The sequence below is a fragment of the Lissotriton vulgaris genome, chromosome 6 (assembly GCF_964263255.1).
Source record: "Lissotriton vulgaris chromosome 6, aLisVul1.2, whole genome shotgun sequence".
NCBI lineage: Eukaryota > Metazoa > Chordata > Amphibia > Caudata > Salamandridae > Lissotriton > Lissotriton vulgaris.
Genome location: NC_141694.1, coordinates 1,063,485,965 through 1,063,508,943, shown reverse-complemented (window position 1 = coordinate 1,063,508,943; position 22,979 = coordinate 1,063,485,965).

The window sequence follows — 22,979 nt, the reverse complement described above, 5'->3', positions numbered from 1 at the left end:
AAGCTCCCTGTGTTATTTGCGTGACCTCCCTATTTAGGGAGTCTAGTTTAGAGAATGATACCCTTTGGTAATGTTCTTTAATCTCTAGCAATTGTAACATCTTAGCTTCATAGTCCACTGTATTAAATACAACCACCCCCCGCCTTTATCGGCCGGTTTGATGGTTAATTGTAGATTGTTTTTTAAATCTAACATAGCTTTCCTATGCTCCTTGGACATGTTGTTGGTGTCAGGATAAGCATGTTCTATTGCTTGCCTAACTTTGGATTCAACAGCTTTCTCAAATATTTCTACATTTTTACCCACTTGTTGAATGGTGGGTGTAAACTTTGACTTTGGTTTGAGACCAGATAGATTTGTTCCTGCGTTGTACTCCTTGTCTTGAAAACATTCCCTCAATCTAATTTTTCTGAAGAAAGCTTTGAGATCTTTCTCCAAGTGAAACTTGTTGACATTCGCAGTGGGGGCAAAAGTAAACCCTCTTTCAAGCACTTCTAATTCTATTTTATTAAGGATGTAGTTAGAAAGGTTAATGATGGGGAATTTCTGCGTGTCAATCGAGTCTAGCGACGATACCGCTGGCTCCTGGTGTTGGGATACTCCTGAGGGCCCTGGTTGTGTTGTTGGTAGTTCACTCTGTGACCACCTTGATATCCCTGTTGTTGATTCCTCTGGAATCTTCCTCTGTATTGATAGGGTCTTCCTCCCCTCTTTTGGCGATTGTCTAAAAAAGGAGAGGATGCAGGGTGCGCACCATTGAATCCATTTTGATGTCCTGTGTTTTCACTAGCGGAACCCTCCTCCTCACTGCTTGACCCTGATGTTTCTGAGAAGGTGACCCCTTTCTTATTGCCCCTATTATAAATAGGCCGCTGTTCTAAATTTCTCTCCTCCCTCGATTGTTGGAAATAATCTTTGTTTGTATAGGGATAAACCATTTCTAAACTAAATTTGTTAACATCTTTTTTCAATGTTATAGTTTTTTTGTTTATTAGGTAGTCTTTATATCCATCTAGTTCTGAATTCAAGTCCTCAAGGCGTTTCTTAGCATCATCCACTGCCGACATTTCTAGGAGGGCGAGTTCTAGTTGTTCTATCTCTTTCCTTTCTATGACCACTCTCTCTTGTGCTGTTTCGATAATTAATAAGATCCAGTCTCTGCTGCATCTTGTGGCAATTTGCGTCCAAATTTCTAGAAATTTTTTGTTGTCTGTAAATAGACCCGGTTCATTACGAACCTGAAGGCCTATAGGAATAACACCAGACCTAGCATATTGCACCAAGAACTCAGCATGGAGTTCTGTCCGTACAGATTTTTTCTTTAGATTGAGGACATTGCCCCACTTATCATTATTTCCTGTCACGACCGTGATTTTGTTAGTGCTATTTGATGAGGACCCAATGATTTTATTAAATTGGTCCTCTGTAAATCCGAATGTTTTAAATAGATCCATATTATCAAAGGTTTATTCAAGTCACTGAACAGTGATCAAAAGAGAGAAGCTCTCCAGCCAAGTGGCTGTACTCAATAGTCTTAAACCAAAGAGAGGGGCTCCGTATAACCCAAAAGGAAATGGAGCTCCAAATAACTGTTAAGTAAAACAAAGTTTTCCTTTTGGGAGGTAGAAATAATTACCAACTAAAGCACTCACTACATTCAGTCACTCACTCACATTCAATTGTATGTTAACAACTCATTTGGGAAAGGCTCTACAATGAAAACAAAAACAATTATACACAGTATACAAATTTATTAATATTAAAAAAGCATATAAATCAATCTACAATTTCATTTAAAACTTTATACCATACATGATTAAAACCACCTAATGTGGATAAGGAGAAATATAAACCGAAACAGTAAACTTTGTCTTGGTATTTGTTAATTCGGACACTTTGTTCGCAACATTGGGAAGATGTACATTTCTTATACCCAACTGTTAGTTGACAACTCCAAATTTAAACGTTTTTGTTTGCGTCGACGCGTTTCGGAGACCCTGGATGATTGTGGTCTCCTTCTTCAGGACAATGTTTTTTGATTTCTCCAATTTGCAACGTTTCACCTAGTGTATATAAAATATCTGTATTAGCTAACACATCTCAACTTGTGCTTTTGATAAAATTGCCTATAGCTCAAATCTAAAGCAATTTGAAACCGACATGTTCCTATATGCTGCTAAAAAACATATGTACTTTATCATTGTGTTGATATTTTTTTCTCACATATTGGCTTATTAGCTTAAACATTTCCCTGACATTTATACTCTTCATAGAGCGAACCCATATGACCTTGCACCTTTGTGAAATTGCTAATACATCGAATCTAAAATAATTTGAAACAGAAACAACCACATTCCTGTATTCTGTTAAAAAAACCTATACATTTCATCATTATATTGACATTTTTTCACATGACGCCATAGACATTTCCCTGACATTTATAATATGTTATGAGCGAACCCCCACAGGGCTAGCTTCTTATTTGTTCCAAAGGACACTCTGCATTTCAAACAAGTGGAGGAAGAAACCAAATTTTAAAAGAAAAAGGGGGGAAAACAATGCTATTTTTTTTATTTTCATTGGTTACGGCATTTCTAAAGAATACTCTGCATTTCAAACAAGTAGAGGAATAAACCAAATTTTAAAAGAAAAGGAGGGGAAAAGGCTATTCTTTTTATTTTCATTGGTTACAGCATTTCCCAGCTCCATATTACCCATACATTCAATCTCACAAACATCATTTATGCATCATTCATAAACGAATCATAAGTTTTAGGTATCACTCACCTATGCAAAAGCATCTGGGTGAAAGAAAAACTGTTCAAATTATATCCACACAGGATAACAAAAAGGACACATAGTATATTCCAGACAATCCAATAGGTAGATGGTAATATCCCTTATTTCCGCAGACGTAAAGCTACTGTTGGTGCCAGCAATGTTCAAAACCAGAGCACGTTTGCTTCTCCCCACTGGAATTTTCCCAACACTACTCACACATAAATCTGCTTGGGCTCTTTTGACAGCTATAACAGGATGTCCATTACCCTTAGATGTTCGAGTATTTGGGTAAACATAATGTGCAGAAGAATTTCGTTGTTGGTACTCCTCCATCTTCCATATAGTCCCTTTAGCCTGCGGATCGCCTTCCTCATCAGGATAACACGCTTTATTAAGATAGTAGTTTAATGTGGAGAAGTGTGGCTCACTGGTTAGAGCAGGCAGACCCTGAAGCAGAGGTCAGACCCGGGACCAGGGTTCAATTCCCGACGCGGCAGGGTGTTGAGCTCAAATGTCCACGGACTCGATAATTCTCGCTTCGGTGCCTGACCTAATCATGGGGTTCACACTCTGCAACTCTGGGCATTAAGCTTGCTTAATCTCCACAACGGCCCCCCCGCGGCGGGATGCCTGGCTTTCACCTTGGGGATGCCCTGTAGGGGCTATCTCACAGGGAAAACCCAGGACGGGTTCCCAAGGCAAACGCCGAGATACCCCTTTGGGGGTCGATTCTGGCGCTATATAAAAAATATAATAATAATAATAATCTCATTACACCAAAATCAGTAATATTAGCCACTTCAAAAGCCAATACAAGTGTGAACCAGGCTTGACAAGAACCATTATGAGAGAATGGAAGAGGAATTAAAGGTGTTCCTCATTTTATTTGATGAGCTGGCATCATTCCACACACCCAACAATTGGTCATATTTGTAGTGTTGTGGGTATGGTGCAACATCTGACTAAAGGTATTGTTGAGATAGGATTTTCTATGCTGCTGCTCATCATAGGGAAGGGAGAAATAGTGGTGCTCAATGGGGGTTGGATTAGTGGCATTCAGTGTTTGTCGAGCATGTACGATCACACCCATGATGTGTATCACATTTTGTTTGCATGACAAACAGGTATGTCTTTGACACACAGACACAACAGCAACTCACATGCCAAATACAGATTAATGTTTAAAGTGAATTTCATCAACAACCTAAACAATGGAGTGCGTGCATTGCACAATAAGCAAATGCTGTGGATTCACCCCGAAATACGGTCTCCAAAGCACTTTGTGATACACAGTCCATTACAGCTGTTATTCTGGGTGTACGTAACTTGTGATTACACAATGGGCCCTGGAACTGTGTCCAGGCCTAGGAGGGCATCTGTAAAGTTGTCCCACACCGTTGTGATGTGCATCACAAACAACGGATTTGGTCCCCATGAAGCTTGGCTCATCATGGGAGTGTGAGCTAGAAAGAGCTCTGTCCAATATGACATGTGAAGGTATGTACCCACACATGTCATGAAGCAGGAAATTAAGTTTCTTATACTGCCTGACAGGCTTATTGATTGGTGTAGGGCACCTGAGCCTCAGACAAAATAGTGTGGATTGCATCCTTTGGCTGTTCACTGCAATGTGGACAGACGCGGACGAGTATCCAAAAGACGCGGCGTACACTTCTACACCAAGCCGGACGCACACATTGGCTATTGGTCTTCAGGGGTACAGATGTGGGTGAGTATTCAAAAGACGCAGTGTACACTTCTACACCAAGCCGAACAGACACATTGGCTATTGGTCTTCAGGGTGCAGATACGGGTGAGTATTCAAAAGACGCGGTGTACAGTTCTACACCAAGCCGGACGTACACTTTGGCTATTGGCCTTCAGGGGTACAGACACGCATGAGTATTCAAAAGTCGCGTGTACCCTTCTACACCAAGCCGGATGCACATATTTGCCATTGGTCTTCAAGGGTACAGACGCAGGTGGGTATTCAAAAGACGCAGCAAACACTTCTACACCAAGCCGGACGCACACATTGGCTATTGATTGTCATGGGGACAGACGCATTTTTGCTGCGTGTACCGATCGCGTGCAAACAAATTCGGTTGGATAACAACAACTATGTATCTAACTCGAGCAGCATGATGGGCTAGACGTATCGGACCGGAGCTCCGTGAGCTCATCAATGATCCTACATTAATCCTAGGCTCCAAACAATCATCCTGACCTGCAATGGCAGGGGCTGAGTGAGCTGAAATAGCACCAGTACAGAGAAGACTCTGTAACAGCAGAATCTGGCCAAAATCGAACTGCAAAGGAGAAAAGATGAGCGACGACGCCGTAGGCAAGATGGTGATGGCGGAGGTGATGCAGACCCGGGGACTGCAATGCACCCAGGCTGCTGGATCCTGAACGGGGGCTCCTCACTGTGAGAAGTAGCGGTAACTCTGTGGTGCTGGGAGGGCCCTCCAGCCCCCTCCTCCCTCTCAGCACGGAGTGTGATGAGCAGCGCCACCTGACTTGGTCTCCCATGACCGCCGTAACCACCCCCAGAGGCTGGAGGGAGGTGCTGAGTCCGGCAGACTCAGTGTCGCGGTGTGGACACCCCAAGACACACTCTTCCTTCCGAAATCAGCACTGGCGGAACCCCCGGTAGAGAGCGCGGAAATAGATAATACCCCGAGACATCCAGAGACGGAGCAGGAGGAAGCGTGCACTGCCAGGAGTGCGCTCAAACCACGGACACCCTGGGCCAGAAGCCGAGGACCACGCTTGACGGTGGGGGACCCGTGAAAGGACTGCAGGACGTTGACTCGCTTTGCCCAGAGGGACGTCGGGCCCAGTGTCATCTCTCCCCTCCCTTTGCTTCTCTGCTATTGCTTTACGCTGACAGGGAGTACCGAGGCCATGGAGCGGTGCAATACCTGCACATCTACCCAGCACCATTGAAAGAGGTAAACGGCCTCAGACCGCAAGGTGGCGAGCAGTAGGTGATAGTGCTCATCCAGCAGACAATGCCCTGGTCAGTGGGAGCTGAGGCGGTTGAGATCCGGAGGAAGCGTCTGCCGCCGACGCCCCAGGAGAAAATACTGTGAAGACCCTGGTGAGGGGCCCTGGTGTGCAGCCCCCGTCTGGAGCCAATGAAAGAATCCTGGGCTTATTAGACTGCCGCATGAGGTTGCAGGAAATTGTAAACTGACAACGATCTACCAAGCTGGCCCAGCCTTGCCCTATATGGGCCCAGAGATCTAAGAGAGGATACCTTGACCTCATGCTGCCTGGTGAGTGGGGACATAGAACCTGCAGTGCAGATGCTGAGAGTGTGGGGAAAAATGCGGGGGAGAGACTATGCAGCAATAAAATGTACACACCCTAACCCACAGAGGGGAGCGGACCACACAGACGCCCGGCTCCGTGGACTTCAGTGGGAGGCTTTAACTCTCCTCCAGCCAGCACATCCCCTCCCCCCCTTGCCGTGGCTCGACCAAACACTGGGGCAGGGCCGCATTGGCACTAGACGACCTAAGGAGTGACTGAGAGGCCACACTTAAACCGGCGGAATAACATTGCTTCAAAAACAGGAGACATTCCTTTTGTGCATGGGGCAGAGGTGCCCATTCAAAGACCCACTAGAGGCGCGTCCTTACAGAGGGACACCCAAACTGAGTGAAAACGCAGAGAAACCGAAGGCCCCCTTCCCTCCTCTGATTTACACCACACCGAGAACACCCAGCAACAATCTCAGATGGCTAAGGACAAAGACCCGAAACCGCAGAGGCAGGGAAAGATGGATAAATTCACCAAGATCCTACCTACAACGGAGACCCACGCCACTGCAGCTGCAGATGCACCGGATAACAATGTCATCCTTCTGGCTATCCAATCCTCCAGAGAAGCGTTGGAGGGTAAAATAGATTAAATTAAAATAGACGTTAACCTATTGCGTCGAGATCTCTGGAACGTCTCAGATATAGTGATAAAGTCACGCAAGCCGAACAGCGCATATCGGAGGTGGAGGATACCTCACACACACTTCAGAAGGAAGTCACAGCCTTGACGGCGGCCATGTAAGATGTGGTATGGAGAGTCGATGACGCTGAAAATTGAGCGCTGAGAAACAACCTCCGCTTTCTTGGATTTCCAGAAGCTATTGAGGGATCAGACGCTGGGGCCTTCTTGCACAAATGGCTGATGGACTCTCTCCCAGATGCACAGTTCTCGCATTGCTTTGTGAACGAATGGGCACACAGAATACCAGGAGCACGGCGACCGCCGGGAGCTCCGCCTCGTCCGTTAATCGCACACTTTCTTAATTATCAGGATAGGGACCTCATTCTTCGAGAAATAAGACACAAAGGAGAAATACAAATTGACAATACCAAAATAATGGTGTTTCCAGATTATTCCAGGGATGTGCAATAACAATGCAAAACATTTGATTCAGTGAAAGAAAAACTGCAGAATTTACAAATCACATATATGTTACTCTTCCCCGCCAAACTCAAAGTGATTTACCAGTCTAGGGCACTGTTCTTTAACACCCCGGAGGAAGCCTGGCACCGGCTGGAGGAACGCTGTAATACTTCCCAAAAAAGCCCCCCTGCCACATGGAGGTAGAACGAGATTGCAATGTCTAAAATGAAGAAATAACAGCACTACGCTGGGTGAACAAATCAGTGCAACACCATACCAAAGCAGAAACCCAGCCAAGTTGACACCCCAGGCTTCAGACTCAGAAAGCATGCACATAACAGGTAGGCCCAATACAGAATCGTGGGTTGAAGAGCCTAGAAAACACCACTCTGCAGAATGCACGGACCAAGACATTACAACTGACTCGGAGGAGGACCACCCCTTGATGCAGAATATTGATCTCCTCGAAATTCCTATAGGTGATGATCCTGAGACTGCCATAAACACTCAGACCTGACAAGTAGACACGGAAGAATGAAGAGCAACACCGGGCCTGGAGAGCTACAAGGACAGTAAGCTGACAAAGGAGCTTCGTACCCCGTGTGTTTTTCTCTATTTGGTGTCCTTGATTTTTCCCTCCTCCTTTTTCTCTCTTTCCCCCCTCCCACCCGGCCCCCCTAACTTCTCCGCCCCCCACCCCTTTTATTTGTTTCCGTTTTATAGTCTAGGTTGGACTTATTGTGTTGTTTATTTGTGTGGAGTGTCACCCTCACATCCTAGTCAGGTGTTGACATAGGTAGCCAGAGATACTGGCCACCCGGGAAGTTTAATACAGCCACATAGAACAGAGACTGGAAGTCTGGGAGAGTAGGGAGACACTTGAGAAAGGGAATTTGGGAGGGTGGGTGACAGACCTCTCCAATCCGAACATGACACTGTTGGTCATGTTGACCCGAGGGATAGTCGGTCGGGTGACGGGGGAGTGTGGGGGGGCAAAGCGGGTTTAATTACAGTTATTAGGCAGATTATAATGGAGACAGGGAGACCTGGGAAGCAGTTCCGGCAGAGGGGAGGGCGCATCATGACTCCACTATGACAGCACCTAGAAATTACTTTTACCTAGTCCTTTCATGGAACGTTAATGGGATGGTGAACAAAGTCAAGAGAGGATTGGTGTCCGCATAAATTAAGAGACTAAAACCAGACGCCATATTCTTGCAGGGTACACAATGTGGGTTCCTGGGTAGAGGGGCATACAAGACACTGGCCCATGCAGGGTTCTCCACCGGGGCACTGGGAGTGGCCATTAAAATTAGGAAATGCCCACCATTCAGTATTGAGCGCACATGAACAGACCCCAATGGAACATATGTAGCGGACATAGGTATTTTAGACAGAAGAGACATCACTTTTATTTGTGTATAAGCACCCCCCCCCCCCCCAGACTACAGAGGCAGATGCTAGAGAAACTTGCCGCTATTCTTCTGGAAGCGGGCTCCGGCACTCACCTTATTGGGGGAGACTTCAATTATGTAATGGACCCCTTATTTAACCACACGACAAGTCCAACCGGAGTCTCCAAAGAGACACAACTTAAGCATTTTGCAGATATACTGGCATTAACTGATATATGGCGCAGACAACACTCCCAGGCCAAAGCTTACTCCTTCTATTCAGGTGCCCACAAAGCCTTCTCGAGGATAGATTATATTCTAGCATCATCAGGTGAACTAGCAGAGGTTAAAAAAATAGAATACTTGGCAAGAGGTCTCTCGGACACTCGCCCCTATGGCTCACAGTGGGCTTCAGTACAAAGCGCTCGGCAGGGGAGTGGAAGCTCAATGCCTGGAACTTAAAAGACCCCAAACTGGCCAAGGAAATTTGGGTAGACACTGAACTTTACTTTAGAGAAAATGTGGGGTCCGTAGACTCAGCCATTATACTATGGGAAGCATACAAACACGTTCTACGGGATAGAGCCCAGAATATTATAGGTTATAAGAAGCGGAAAGAATATGAGGAGATTATGGGATTTGAATCCCAACTCCTATGAACCGAAGCACAAGCCCTCACGAGCGAAGACCCCTACCTGTTAAGGAGAATACACATTCTTCGGCGGGAATACTCTGCCCTGGCCAAGAAAGATGCGCAGCTATGCACCGGCGCTTGTGTGAAGCTGGAGACAAAACGGGCAGGTTGCTCGCATGGCTCAGTAAAAAAGAGTTGGATAGTAGATGGGTGGCCCAGATACAGACAGATGATGGTCAAACCCACACAACGCCCACCGAAATAGCCTATGCCTTTGTACTACGAGGCCTTTTATGCCAGTCCTCTGGCAGAACCATTGCAAATAAAGGCCTACCTCGAGAACATAGAGTTCCCCGAATTAGCGATGAGGGATTCACAGACATTGGAGAAGGAAATTACATTTGAAGAAATCGGGGAAGCCATCCGTCAGTTGAAAACCGGAAAAGTTTGTGGTCCGAATGGGTTACCACATTAACTTTTTAAGCAAAATGCAGCACTATTCAGCCCTCACATGCTTAACCTGTTTTTAGAGGCACAGACGGTGGATAGTCTTCCCAAAGACCTGCAAACAGCCACAATTGTGGTAATACCCAAGAAGGATAGACCGCCACAGAAATGTAGCTCATATCGACCCATCTCCCTTATTAACATAGAAACAAAAATATTAGCTAGAATACTAGCCAACAGGCTCACTGGAGTAATATCCAGCCTCATTCACCAGGACCATTCGGGCTTTATGCCAAAGAGATCGACACGACTTAACCTTCGGAGGCTACATAACTGGCTAGAAGTAGAGAATACCAGAGCAGACCCCCACCTCATCCTGTCACTCGATGCTGAGAAAGCTTTTGACACCGTCCACTAGCCCTTTCTCATGTCCGCCCTGGAGGAGTTTAGATTTGGTCCCATATTTAGGCAATGGATATCTATTCTCTATGAAAGACCCGCCTGGCCAGGGCACGGGTCAGTGGAGTAGTTTCACAGGAATTTCCAATAGAACGCGAGACACGTCAGGGGTGTCCTCTGACCCCCTCCTCTTCGCTCTAGTGTTGGAGCCTCTTGCATGTGTCATATGAACTCATCCAAATATAATGGGCTTCCGGGGGAGAGGGAATGAGTCCTTAGATGAGCGTATATCATTATATGCTGATGACATCCTTCTGTATTTCACAAACCCGGAAGAGACGCTCCCGAGTATCTTGACTAGGTTCGAGGGCTATGGTGCACATGCAGGATACAAAATTAACTGGGAGAAATCTTGTCTTTAGCCCGTGGGTCAGGGTGAAGGGTCATATGGACACATTAGTCAGCTTCAGATAGCACCCAATGGATTAAAATATCTTGGAATTTACACCACCACAGATAACCCAGAAGCTCTAAATCGCAACCTTTACAGAGTACTCAACAATGTTAGTACAGATGTAGAAAGATGGAAATCTTTGCCATTAACACTGCTGGGCAGAGCGGCGCTTTACAAAATTATAGTATTCCCAAAACTCCTCTATAGCCTTAAAAACACATATCAACTGATTCCAGAAGAGGCATTCATCAAAATTGATGACACACTGAAGACATTCCTATGGGACGGGAGACCCCCCAGGATAGCACTTGCAACACTACAACGCAATCGATATAATGGGGGCAAATCCCTTCCAGATATCAGAGCCTACTACTGATTGTGGTAAACGATTGGGAGCATATGACGGGAGACCACCCTACATATACACTGGAAAGCACACAATTTGAAAAGCGCTCACACATACACTACCTCTACAGAGGGTAGGGCACCGCAAAACATTTAATGGCCACACGGGTGGTGATAATAGCGTGGAAAAAATCAGAAAGGCAAATGAAATGGAATAACCGAGTTACAAGGAGAACGCCTCTCTGGTTGGGTGGGCGACTTAAAGAATTCACAAAGCTGACTGGATTTGGGAAATGGGACCTACAGGGGGTCTCACAATTAAAAGACATATTGGACCTTACTGAGCTTGCAGCATTTTCCTTCTTCCAGACAGAATACGACTTGCACCGGACACAATACTATAAATACTTGTATTTAGTGCACGCCTGGAGGGCACAGTGTATAGACATAGACAATCTCCCAGAATACGCCCTGTTGGAGGGACGACTCTTAATGGGCAAAATCAAGGAAAAGGCAGTCTCCTGGAAGTACCGAACCACAATAAATAACAAACCGGACTCTCTCTTGAAATTGAGAGCGAAATGGGAGAGAGAACTAGGCGAGATTGACGACCTGGACTGGTATACTGTGCTGATGCATCCCTGGAGGTGGCTATCAAGTCCAGCCTTAGAATGATTCAATTTAAATATCTGAATAGGACATACTATGATAGAGCTCGACTGCATCTTATAGGGAGGGCTAACACAGCCAACTGCCTTAGATGCAACATAGCCAAGGGCACTTATTTACACACAATATGGGAATGCCAACACATACAGAAATACTGGGCAACCCTACTGAAGGAGTTAGAAGACATCCTAGAAGAGAAAATACCCCTGAACCCAAAGTTTATTTTGCTGGGGATGCATACAGAGGTTGATCTCCCCCCTAAAAAGCTAACACTGCTCAATTTAGGACTAGTATTGGCCAAACAAGACTGACACTCAAATCGGGAACAGCACAAAGCCCCTCAGTGGATGAATGGAGGAGGGGAAAGGACATGTATATGTCAGGGGAGAAAAGGACATACATAGCCCGAGGTTGTCCCAAAAAGTTCCAGAAAATATGGAAACCATGGATACAACATTATGGTCTCCTGAAGGAGGACTCACAGTGAGCCACCAGGGTCATGTGGTGACTGGGGGGGGGGGGAGGGGGAGGGGCCTGAGAGACAGGAGAACTGAGTTATCAACTCGGACAACTTATTAGGTATTGTCATATCTATTACTGCTGTTGAATAACAATGTTAATGTAATACTGACCGAGACGTTGCTTTTTGGAAATCTCCACTGTATTTGTACTGAAATCAAGAAAAAGCCAATAAAAATATGTCTAAAAAAACAATGTATCAAACTCAATAGTGTCATGATGCTGAATATTTGAAAGATACGATAGGCGTGTCCGCGGCGTGGGATGTGATGGATTGGACAAATTCAGATAATGCTAACGTCTCAGACCTATCTCTTTGGACCCATGGAACATAATCTGCATCTGCAGCACAGATATACGGCTGTTTGTTCCCAAGAGACTTCACTTGCCTACACTACATTCTTGCCTACATCTCAACCTACCAATGCTGCTGTCTCTGCATCCTCTGGGGTCTGCTATGGCACGTACTATGGAGAGGTCACCAGCTTTCACAGAGGAGGAGAACCAGGCCCTGCTGGACAGCCTCCTTCCACAGTACAGCAAGCTGTATGGGAAACCAGGGGAGCAGGTAAGTGTTGACTGCAGTGACTTCTCAATAGACCATGTTTCCTAACAGGCATCACTAGCATTGTGATCCCCAAGGAAAAGCATGCACACATAATTATTGTACATCTCACAGTGTGTTGATTCATGTTCTGGACAGGTACAGTGATGTAAAAGTGTATCTTGTGCAATTTCATTTCATGCACTGTACTCATGTTGGTAAGGCAGCCTTGTACACAGGATAATTGCCCCTGATGATACTTGAACTACCTTAATACATTATCTGCCCTTCTACTAATGACCTATATGTCCAAGTGTGTGATGAAGAAACATGTAGCATGTGTAGTAATGGTGTGTCATTATGTCATCCTTATAGGTCGACGCCCATCAGAAGCAGGAAATTTGGCTGACCATCGTCCGGGCTGTGAGATCTGTGGGGGTCTTAAAACACTGCATCCGCCACTGGCAGAAGAGGTGGCAGCACCTCCGTGGCTGGACCCGGACGATTGCAAGAGTCCAGCTGAAGTTGTCGCCTTCTCGCAACAGGGGCGGACGACGGACCCTGACCCCCCACATGCTCCGGATACTCATGGTGGTCTTCCCTGACCTGGATGGGCAGTTGAAGGCCAGACAGCAGCAAGGAGGGGGTGAGTTTGTGCCATTTTGCCGAACTATGTCTGACATGCATGTTGCACTCCCTCAGCCTGGTAACACTCTCCCAGGTCATCTTTCTGCTGTCTTATGTGCCAAAATGTAATAATGCCCCATTCTCATCTGATGCCCGGGTGTGTCCCTTTCTGTCTGTGACATGTGTCACTTGGCTCCTGTGTATTTGCTGTAGTCCAAGGTTACTGTGAACAGCACCATATACAACAGGTGCATTGCGTTTGTAGAAATCGCAGATAATCTCTGTTAGCATAAGCTGAAACCATCTTGTTTGTGGCATCCATTTTGTCAGCTAGGTAATTCTTCCATCATCTGCTGCTTGTCTTTTTCCTTGCCTGTGCTGTCTATTTTAGTTAACTTCCTGACTCAGCTAAAAGCAATATGCATACTAAAGAGTTTGTAGCTGCCAGAACATCTGGTATCAGATTCAACTGTCAATCACTTAGTGCTGCCATAAGCACTCCTGCTCCCCCTCCCACTTTGCTGACTAAGTGATTTCCCATTTGCCCATGTTTGTCGTTAACTCTTCCTGTGTATGCTTATACCTTCTATTTGTAACTACGTGCTTACCAGTGCAGAAAACTCTGTATATAAGCACCATGGTCTGTGTTTTCAAGCCACTACCTCCTGGAACACTTGAGGATGTTGTATGGACGTGGTCTCACTCATGAGTGAATAAACTTGTTATTTTGAATTTCAGCTTCAGTGTCAACCTCTATTTTGTTAGTCTAAGGACCCGTGGACAGAGAAGGGTGAATCCTGCACTGGCGTGCCCCCAAAAAAGGCACATTTACACAAGTTGACCATCGTAAGTGATGTGAAGGTGTCAGCACCTTGTCAGAAATATGACCTGCACTCTGTGTGATACATACATAAATATATGATTTGCAGATCTGGGTAAACACAGGTTTGTGAGATTAATACTACACACATGTGCAGAAGGTAAGACCAATGTTGATGCCTCAGACAAATAAAATGGATAAGCTTTCAAAATGCCTAGTAACCAGCCTAGTACTCCCACTATTCCCATGTTTCACAAGGACCAAAGACAGATATGCCAAGTCAGGCCATCTGAGACACTGTCACATTTTATTTTTGTGTGTCTTGCAACACTGTAATCATTGCAAATGTACATTCATGTGTCTGACTGTGTCAGGGTGTACAGGCCGAACTATTTTGATTACACATGTGTCAAATATATAGAATATGGACAGACATCTCATGTATGGAAATTGGCTTAGATACACAGGACTAAACATGTGTGTGTTATCCCTTGACTGTGCTTAATGGCGGATTCTACATATATGTGAATGCTGCATTACTTTGTTCTTGGGAACATGCAAAATGTTCTGGTATACAGATTTGTGACTTCATATACTCCAATGTCTCAGTAGAACAACCTGAGCTTGTCAATGTGTTCGAATTGTATGTAGCACTTAGGGGACATGTATACTTGACCACAACAGATGTTGCTTTAACAGTGTATACATGAGTGTGACTCAGTGCTGACTGTACATTCGTGACTCACTGCCCCGGTAACAAGAGTCAGTACAGACTGTTTAGCCAGACAGGACTGTGGCATAGTGTGCCACATTAAAAAACTTGAAGATGCAGTATTTGTACTTGTCAGTTGTCCTGCATGCAGACCATTTTAGCATTGGAGTTCAAGACATGAGACCAACATGGTTACTGGAGATGGAAGTATGTTCATCATGTTAAATCAGGAATTTGTCAAACCCATTTGCGTGCCCACTTCCAGACACCCTTGCTTGAGATGGGTAGAGAGACAAAATATCGAAATTAAAATATCGATATACAATAATATCGATGTTTTAATTTCGATGGTATAGAATATCGATGTGCAAAATATCGACAGACAGAATATCGTTTTTATGGTATGTATGTTACTAATATCGAAATGTACTAATATCGAAATTTTGTTTAGTGTTATGTATTTTATTATGTTGTTTATATGTTTGTTAAATATGTTTTTTAATGTATGTTTGAAAATTAGTAATTTTGTTTACATTTTGCGTTTTAGTATCAGAGCGGGTTGTGGGTTTATAGGGGAATAGGGTGGGAAGTAATTTAATAATAATTAATTAATTAATATTTTTTAAAAATATTTTAATTAATAATTAATTGGTAATTAATTAATATTAATTAGTTAATTAAATTATTAGAGTTAATGTGCTAATATATTTAGTTTTTTGTTATTGTTAATGAATAATTAAATAATATTAATTAGTTAATTAAATTAATTAGAGTTAATGTGCTAATATATTTAATTTTTTGTTATTGTTAATTAATAATTAATTGGTGATTAAATAATATTAATTATTTAAATAAATTAATTAGAGTTAATGTGCTAATATATTTAATTTCTTGTTATTTTTAATTAATAATTAATTGGTAATTAATAATTATTAAGTGATTAACCCCTTCGATGCTGATGACGAGTTCAGCTCGTCATCAGCCACGGTGGTCGTGTGCTGATGACGAGCTGAGCTCGTCATGTAACGCGGTATTTTTAAAAATGCCGCACAGCGGAAAAATAACCGCCGCAGCGATGCGGTTAAATGATGTGATTTATTTATGTGTAGTGGGTTGTGTTTTTATAGGGGAATAAGGTGTGATATAATTAAATGTAATTAATTAAAGAGATTGTATTTATTTATTGGTATTTATTGTTAATTAATTGGTAATTAATATGTGTTAATTAGTTCATTTATAATTACATCAATTTAATAATATTAATTGTTATTGATTGATTAATTGATATTTATATTAATTGTGTTTTTTTGTATGTGTACTGTGTTGTGTGTTAAAGGGGGAGTAGTGTGTGAAGTAATTTTTACCCCCATTCTATCCAATGCTTTCCCTACTGCTGCACCCTCTGGAGTGGGAATAGTAATTTTTACCCCTATGCTATCCAACGCTTTCCCTACTGTTGCACCTTCTGGAGTGGGAATAGTAATTTTTTACCCTACGCTATCCAACGCTTTCCCTACTGTTGTACCCTCTGGAGTGGGAATAGTAATTTAAACCCCTACGTTATCCAACGCTTTCCCTACTGTTGCACTCTCTGCAGTGGGAATAGTAATTTTTACCCCTACCATATCCAACGCTTTCCCTACTGTTGCACCCTCTGGAGTGGGAATAGTAATTTTTACCCCTACGCTATCCAACGCTTTCCCTACTTTTGCACCCTTTGGAGTAGGAATAGTAATTTTTACCCCTACGCTATCCAATGCTTTCCCTACTGTTGCACTCTCTGGAGTGGGAATAGTAATGTTTACCCCCACGCTATCCAACATTTTCCCTACTGTTGTACCCTCTGGAGTGGGAATAGTAATTTTTACCCCTACGCTATCCAACGCTTTCCCTACTGTTGCACCCTCTGGAGTGGGAATAGTAATTTTTACCCCTACGCTATCCAACGCTTTCCCTACTGTTTGCACCCTCTGGAGTGGGAATAGTAATTTAAACCCCTACGCTATCCAATGCTTTCCCTACTGTTGCACCCTCTGGAGTGGGAATAGTAATTTTTACCCCTACGCTATCCAACGCTTTCCCTACTGTTGCACCCTCTGGAGTGGGAATAGTAATTTAAACCCCTACGCTATCCAACACTTTCTCTACTGTTGCACCCTCTGGAGTGGGAACAGTAATTCTTACCCCTACGCTATCCAACGCTTTCCCTACTGTTGCACCCTCTGGAGTGGGAATAGGAATTTAAACCCCTACGCTATCCAACTCTTTCCCTACTGTTGCACCCTCTGGAGTCGGAATAGTAATTTTTACCCCTACGCTATCCAACGCTTTTCCTACTGTTGCAATATGTGGAATAAGTATATATATTAATTTATATGTAGACTTTTTAATTTATTTTAAATGTATATGTATTAGTTATTATTTTTTAAATATGTTTTAATGTTTTTATATAATATTTGTAAAATTCTATGTATTTTAAAATTATTTTTACATTATTATTAATACATTTAAAAAAACGATATTTTTAATTTCGATATTTTTGTACTACGATATTTTTTTCCCAATATTTTTGTACTTACCTTTATGAAGATATAACTCTGATATTTTTGATGTCGATATTTTTGTGTCGATATTTTTGTATATAGATATTCTGTCTGTCGATATTATGTCATAGATCCCTTGAGATGAGACATGTTTGTGATAAGCCCTGACACTCAGGAGCATTACAGATCAGACAACAGGCAAACAGTGCCCTGTTTTTTATGTATTGATTTCAATTTGAAATATATCTAACAGATGTTTCCATTACCATCATGTATTTGGTAGCCATTATTCACTGGCAGACTGACAAGTGACATGTTTACATACGTGTGATGAAAATGAATAGTGGCTTTGACATTATGCAAGGCCTTGCTCTGTGATGTGTTGTGAAAAGAAATCATGTGTCAAGTAAATGCAGATGACTGATGTGATGTGAATCTTGTTCACAGCATCATCTAGGGCAACTGAAGGAGACTGTTCCATGGACCAGGAGGAAGCGGCTATCCAGACGAGGTCCACTGTGGAGGAGGAGGAGGAGAGACCCAGTGGCACAGAGGGTGAGGGGAGCCACACTGAGGGCCGCTCAGAAATATCAACATCAGCTGATGAACCATCCAGCTCCATAGATGACTCCCTTGTGGTTGTGAGTGTTACCAGAGCAGAGGCCACAACCACAGAGTCTGCCCCCACCACCATAACCACCTCCACCCTCCCAGCTGCTCCCATTCCAAAGGTCCGTGGACACTCCTGTGTGAGGGAGCATGTCTCCTTTGGTCCAGTCACTGCACCCACTGCATCTGTCACCCCTGCTGCCCTGAGTGTGGAGTCTGTGGACTTGCTGAAACAGTTACATGTGGGGTAGACATCCATGCTGAGTGTCCTCTATGCACACACTAGTCAATTGACACATTTGGTGTCATACATGAAAGGCATGTCATCAGACATGTCTGCCCTACAGTGGACAAATCAGTCTATGGCCTCCTCACTGATGGCAGCAGTGTCCCTCCTGCCGCTGTCCGATCCACAGTCCACACTAACCCACCTGACCAAAGCACACTCACACAGGCACATGCGCACACCCCAACAGACAGAAGCAGCACACGCTAACCTAAGAAAAATTCCAAACAAGCATGCACGCACGCACACTGAGGGGACTGACATCACACACACAAGATATAGGGCAAAAAAACACACACACCCATCCATGACCACTTCGCATTCTTCAGCTACCTCTCCCTCCAGAAGCCATACCCTTGACTCTCCTGCAACCCCCCCTTCCCAGATGGTCTTCCTCTGTGACCTTGGCCTCTTCTTCACTGATACATCAGACCAGACTCACAAGAGGAAGAGGAAATCACCACGCACAGTGAGGAGATCCCCCACCACATGCACACCCTCCCCTAGGAGTAGGAACACTGAGGCCTCCACCCATACATCCCCCAGGACAAAGAAAAGCAAAACCCCACCACCATCCCACACTTCCATCCCAAAAGCTACATCCGCCAAAGCCAAGACCATCCCTCCTAAAGTTCACACATCAAAAGCCATCCCAGGTTCACCCACACACCATTACACCATCCCCAAGATGATAAGGCCCTCCCCCACTACAGGTACTTCCACTCCCACAACACCAGACCCTCAGTCAGTTCCAGACAGTTCCAGTCAGTTCCTGAGCCTCCCTGCCCTGATCTCCACCCCGCCCCCGCCTCCCAGCTGACCCTCCCTCGCTCCTCCCCCTCCACCATCCGCATATGTCAGATGCATTTTCGCGCAGCGTTTACGCGCAGCGGTCGAGCCCTATGCGCGCCGAAGGTGCGCCAAAGGTAAGCCCGTCTACGCCCGTCTACGCCCGTCCACGCCTGGACCGCGCCCAGCGCCAGACCCCCTGGCCCCGGCAAACCGCACTCAGCCCGCATATCGTACGACACCGCCACCCTCCTAGCCCTTAACTCCGGACGCACTTCACAATGCTACGAGGCTGCCCCGGGACGCACTCACGGCCCTTTTGCCTGCCACTCCTGCAAGTTCGCCTGCATCAAAACCCCCACCAATTCCACTAACTCCAAACACATCTCCGACCCTAACCACCTGAAGTGCATCCTGCTGAACACCCGCTCGATCCACAGACACGCCACAGAACTCTGGGACCTACTCGACTCTGCTTCACCGGACATCGCCTTCCTTACAGAAACCTGGATGAACGCCTCTTCAGCTCCCGACATCGCCATTGCCATCCCGGACGTACCGAAAAGACCGCACCAACCAAACAGGAGGAGGCATCGCCATCGTCCATAAAAACACCATCAGAATCACAACCAGCTTCGACAATAACCTTACAACCGCCGAACACCTCCACTTTCAGATCCACACCGACCCCAGGACCACACTTAGAGGCACCCTCATCTACAGACCACCAGGAACCCGTAAACAATTCAGCGAAGACATCACTGACTTCATCAGCCCACATGCCCTCGCGTCCGAGAACTACATGCTACTGGGAGACCTCAACTTCCACCTGGAGAAGAAAAACAACAGCAACACCACCACCCTTCTGGAAAACCTGGCCAATCTGGGCCTCAAACAACTTGTTGACACCCCCACCCATATAGCCGGACAGACGCTCGACCCAATCTTCACCTCCAGTAAGCACATCTCCTTCGATCACACCACAGCTCTCCACTGGACGGACCACAGCTGTGTTCACTTCAACTACAAAACCACCTCGACCCACAACCCCCCACAACCTATTCCACGAAGAAGCTGGAACAAAATCACCACCGACCAACTCCTCACATCGCTCAATCAAAACCCTCCCGCCCTCTCATCGGACCCAAACCAAGCGGCCACCAAATTCAAACAATGGATCACTCTCAGCGCTGATGAACTAGCACCCCTGAAAAACCACCAAACCAAACAGGGCAGCAAAAAAAAACCCTGGTTCAACGAGGACCTCAAGAAATCTAAGAAACTATGCCGTTCTCTCGAGAAAACCTGGAGAAAAAACCCAACCGCTGAGAACTTGACCACCTTCAAGACAGCCACCCGCAAACACCACCAACTGATCCGATCCACCAAAAAGTCAGCATTCAAGGATCGACTCGACAACAACGCCCAAAACAGCAAGGAACTATTCAACATCGTCAAAGAATTTACAAACCCCACCACAGCCTCAAACGACATTACTCCCTCCCAAGAACTCTGCGACTCCTTATCCTCTTTCTTCTATAACAAAATAGCCGACATACATAACAGCTTTGAGAACATTTCCAAAGAACAATCCACTCTACCCACCTCCGAACCTAAACCGCCCTCTAACATCCTTAACGCCTGGAACCCGATCACCTCTGAAGACACCACCCGCCTAATGAACTCCATCCACTCAGGCTCGCCAACAGACCCCTGTCCCCACCACATCTTCAACAAAGCAGATTCCATCATCGCACCCCATCTCCGTGATGTCATCAACTGCTCCTTCAATTCCGCTACCTTCCCAGAAAGCTGGAAACACGCCGAACTCAACGCCCTCTTGAAGAAATCCACAGCGGACCCCTCTGAACTCAAGAACTACCGCCCCATCTCCCTCCTCCCATTCCCTGCCAAAGTCATTGAGAAAGCCGTCAATAGACAGCTCGCCGCCTTCCTTGAATCCAACAACTCCCTCGACCCCTCACAGTCCGGCTTTCGAGCCAAACACAGCACCGAAACCGCCCTTATTGCAGCGACAGACGACATCCGAACACTACTGGACAACAGAGAAACAGTTGCCCTCATCCTACTTGACCTCTCCGCCGCCTTCGACACGGTCTGTCATAGCACCCTCATACAACGCCTCAGTAACAACGGAATACAAGGAAAAGCCTTAGACTGGATCATCTCGTTCCTCGCCGGGAGAACCCAGAGGGTCCGACTCCCCCCATTCAAATCTGAGGCCACAAAAGTCATCTGCGGAGTACCACAAGGATCATCACTCAGTCCCACCCTCTTCAACGTGTACATGAGCCCCCTCGCATCCATCGCGCGACAACACAACCTCAACATCATCTCTTACGCTGACGACACCCAGCTGATCCTCTCCGTTACCAAAGACCCTAACACCGTCAAAACCAATCTTCATGAAGGCATGAAAGAAGTAGCCGAATGGATGAAAAACAGCCGCCTAAAACTCAACTCAGACAAAACGGAAGTCCTCATCCTAGGATCATCCGCCTCTGCCTGGGATGACTCATGGTGGCCATCGGCCCTGGGCACGGCACCCATACCCACAGACCACGCACGTAACCTAGGCTTCATCTTAGACTCCTCCCTCTCGATGACCAGACAAGTCAACGCTGTCTCATCCTCTTGCTTTAATGTACTTCGTATGCTCAAAAAAATCTTTCGTTGGATCCCCACCGAAACAAGAAAAACTGTCACCCACGCTCTGGTCACTAGCCGACTGGACTATGGAAACACCCTCTACGCCGGAACCACTTCCAAACTACAGAAAAAACTCCTACGCATCCAAAACGCATCAGCCAGACTCATATTAGACATCCAGCGTCAAGCTCACATTACCGGTCATCTGAAAGACCTCCACTGGCTTCCTGTCAACAAGAGAATAACGTTCCGTCTCCTCACCCACGCACACAAGGCCCTCTACAAACTAGGACCCGAATGCCTCAACTCACGACTGTCCTTCTACACACCGACCCGCCAACTAAGATCCTCCAATCAAGCCCTCGCTGCAGTTCCACGCATCCAAAGATCCACCATGGGAGGAAGATCCTTCTCCTACTTGGCTGCCAAGACCTGGAATTCTCTCCCCACTCAACTCCGCATTACCCAGAACCACATTACCTTTAGGAAGGAACTTAAAACCTGGCTATTCGATAAATAATGCACCCCCTTCCCCCAAGCGCCTTGAGACCCTCTGGGTGAGTAGCGCGCTATACAAATTCATGAACTTGAAATTGACACTGCAGTGGAACCCCCGTCCTGTCAATCCAACATGTCCACTGCAGTGGAGCCCCAACCCCCTCAGTCCAACCTGTCCATTGTATTGGGGCCACAACCCCCACAATCCAAATTGTGCACTGCAGTTGCTACGGACACTCCAGTAGCCCCATCAATCACATTACCCATCTTGGTGCACCCTAATGTCCCTGTGGTGCCTTGCCTGGCCCAGAAGATACCCCTCCTTGGGGAGTTGTGCCCTAGTTATGTCAGTGAAGGCAAGCTATGGATGAGACTCATCATGTTTACCCCCTGAAGGACTCATTGACATGGACTGGCCATTGGCCTTATTTTTCTTCATGATTCGTGATTTCATATTTAGATGCTGAATGAAGCAATTTTTTGTTATTTTGGTGATTATCATTTTGTGTACATAATGTTGCTGATTAGTGTACTGAAATTGCTGTTGAAATTGTGTTTGAGAACAAAACATGATGTAGTGATGTGATGGACTGCCTGAGGTCCATGAGATATGTGTCCTATTACAGTATGTAGCAGAGTCGCCGTTGACTGAAATTGCTGGTTGTCAGGATCCACATTGTTTTGTTTGGACAAGAAGTGTGACATTCTTTTCGCAACCTCCAATCTTTGGCTTACACTTTAGCACATATGTTGGTCTGACATTTGTACTCATTTTAAATGTTTGTAACGGTACCCACCTCTCCAATGGACATGCATATTAGTGCAT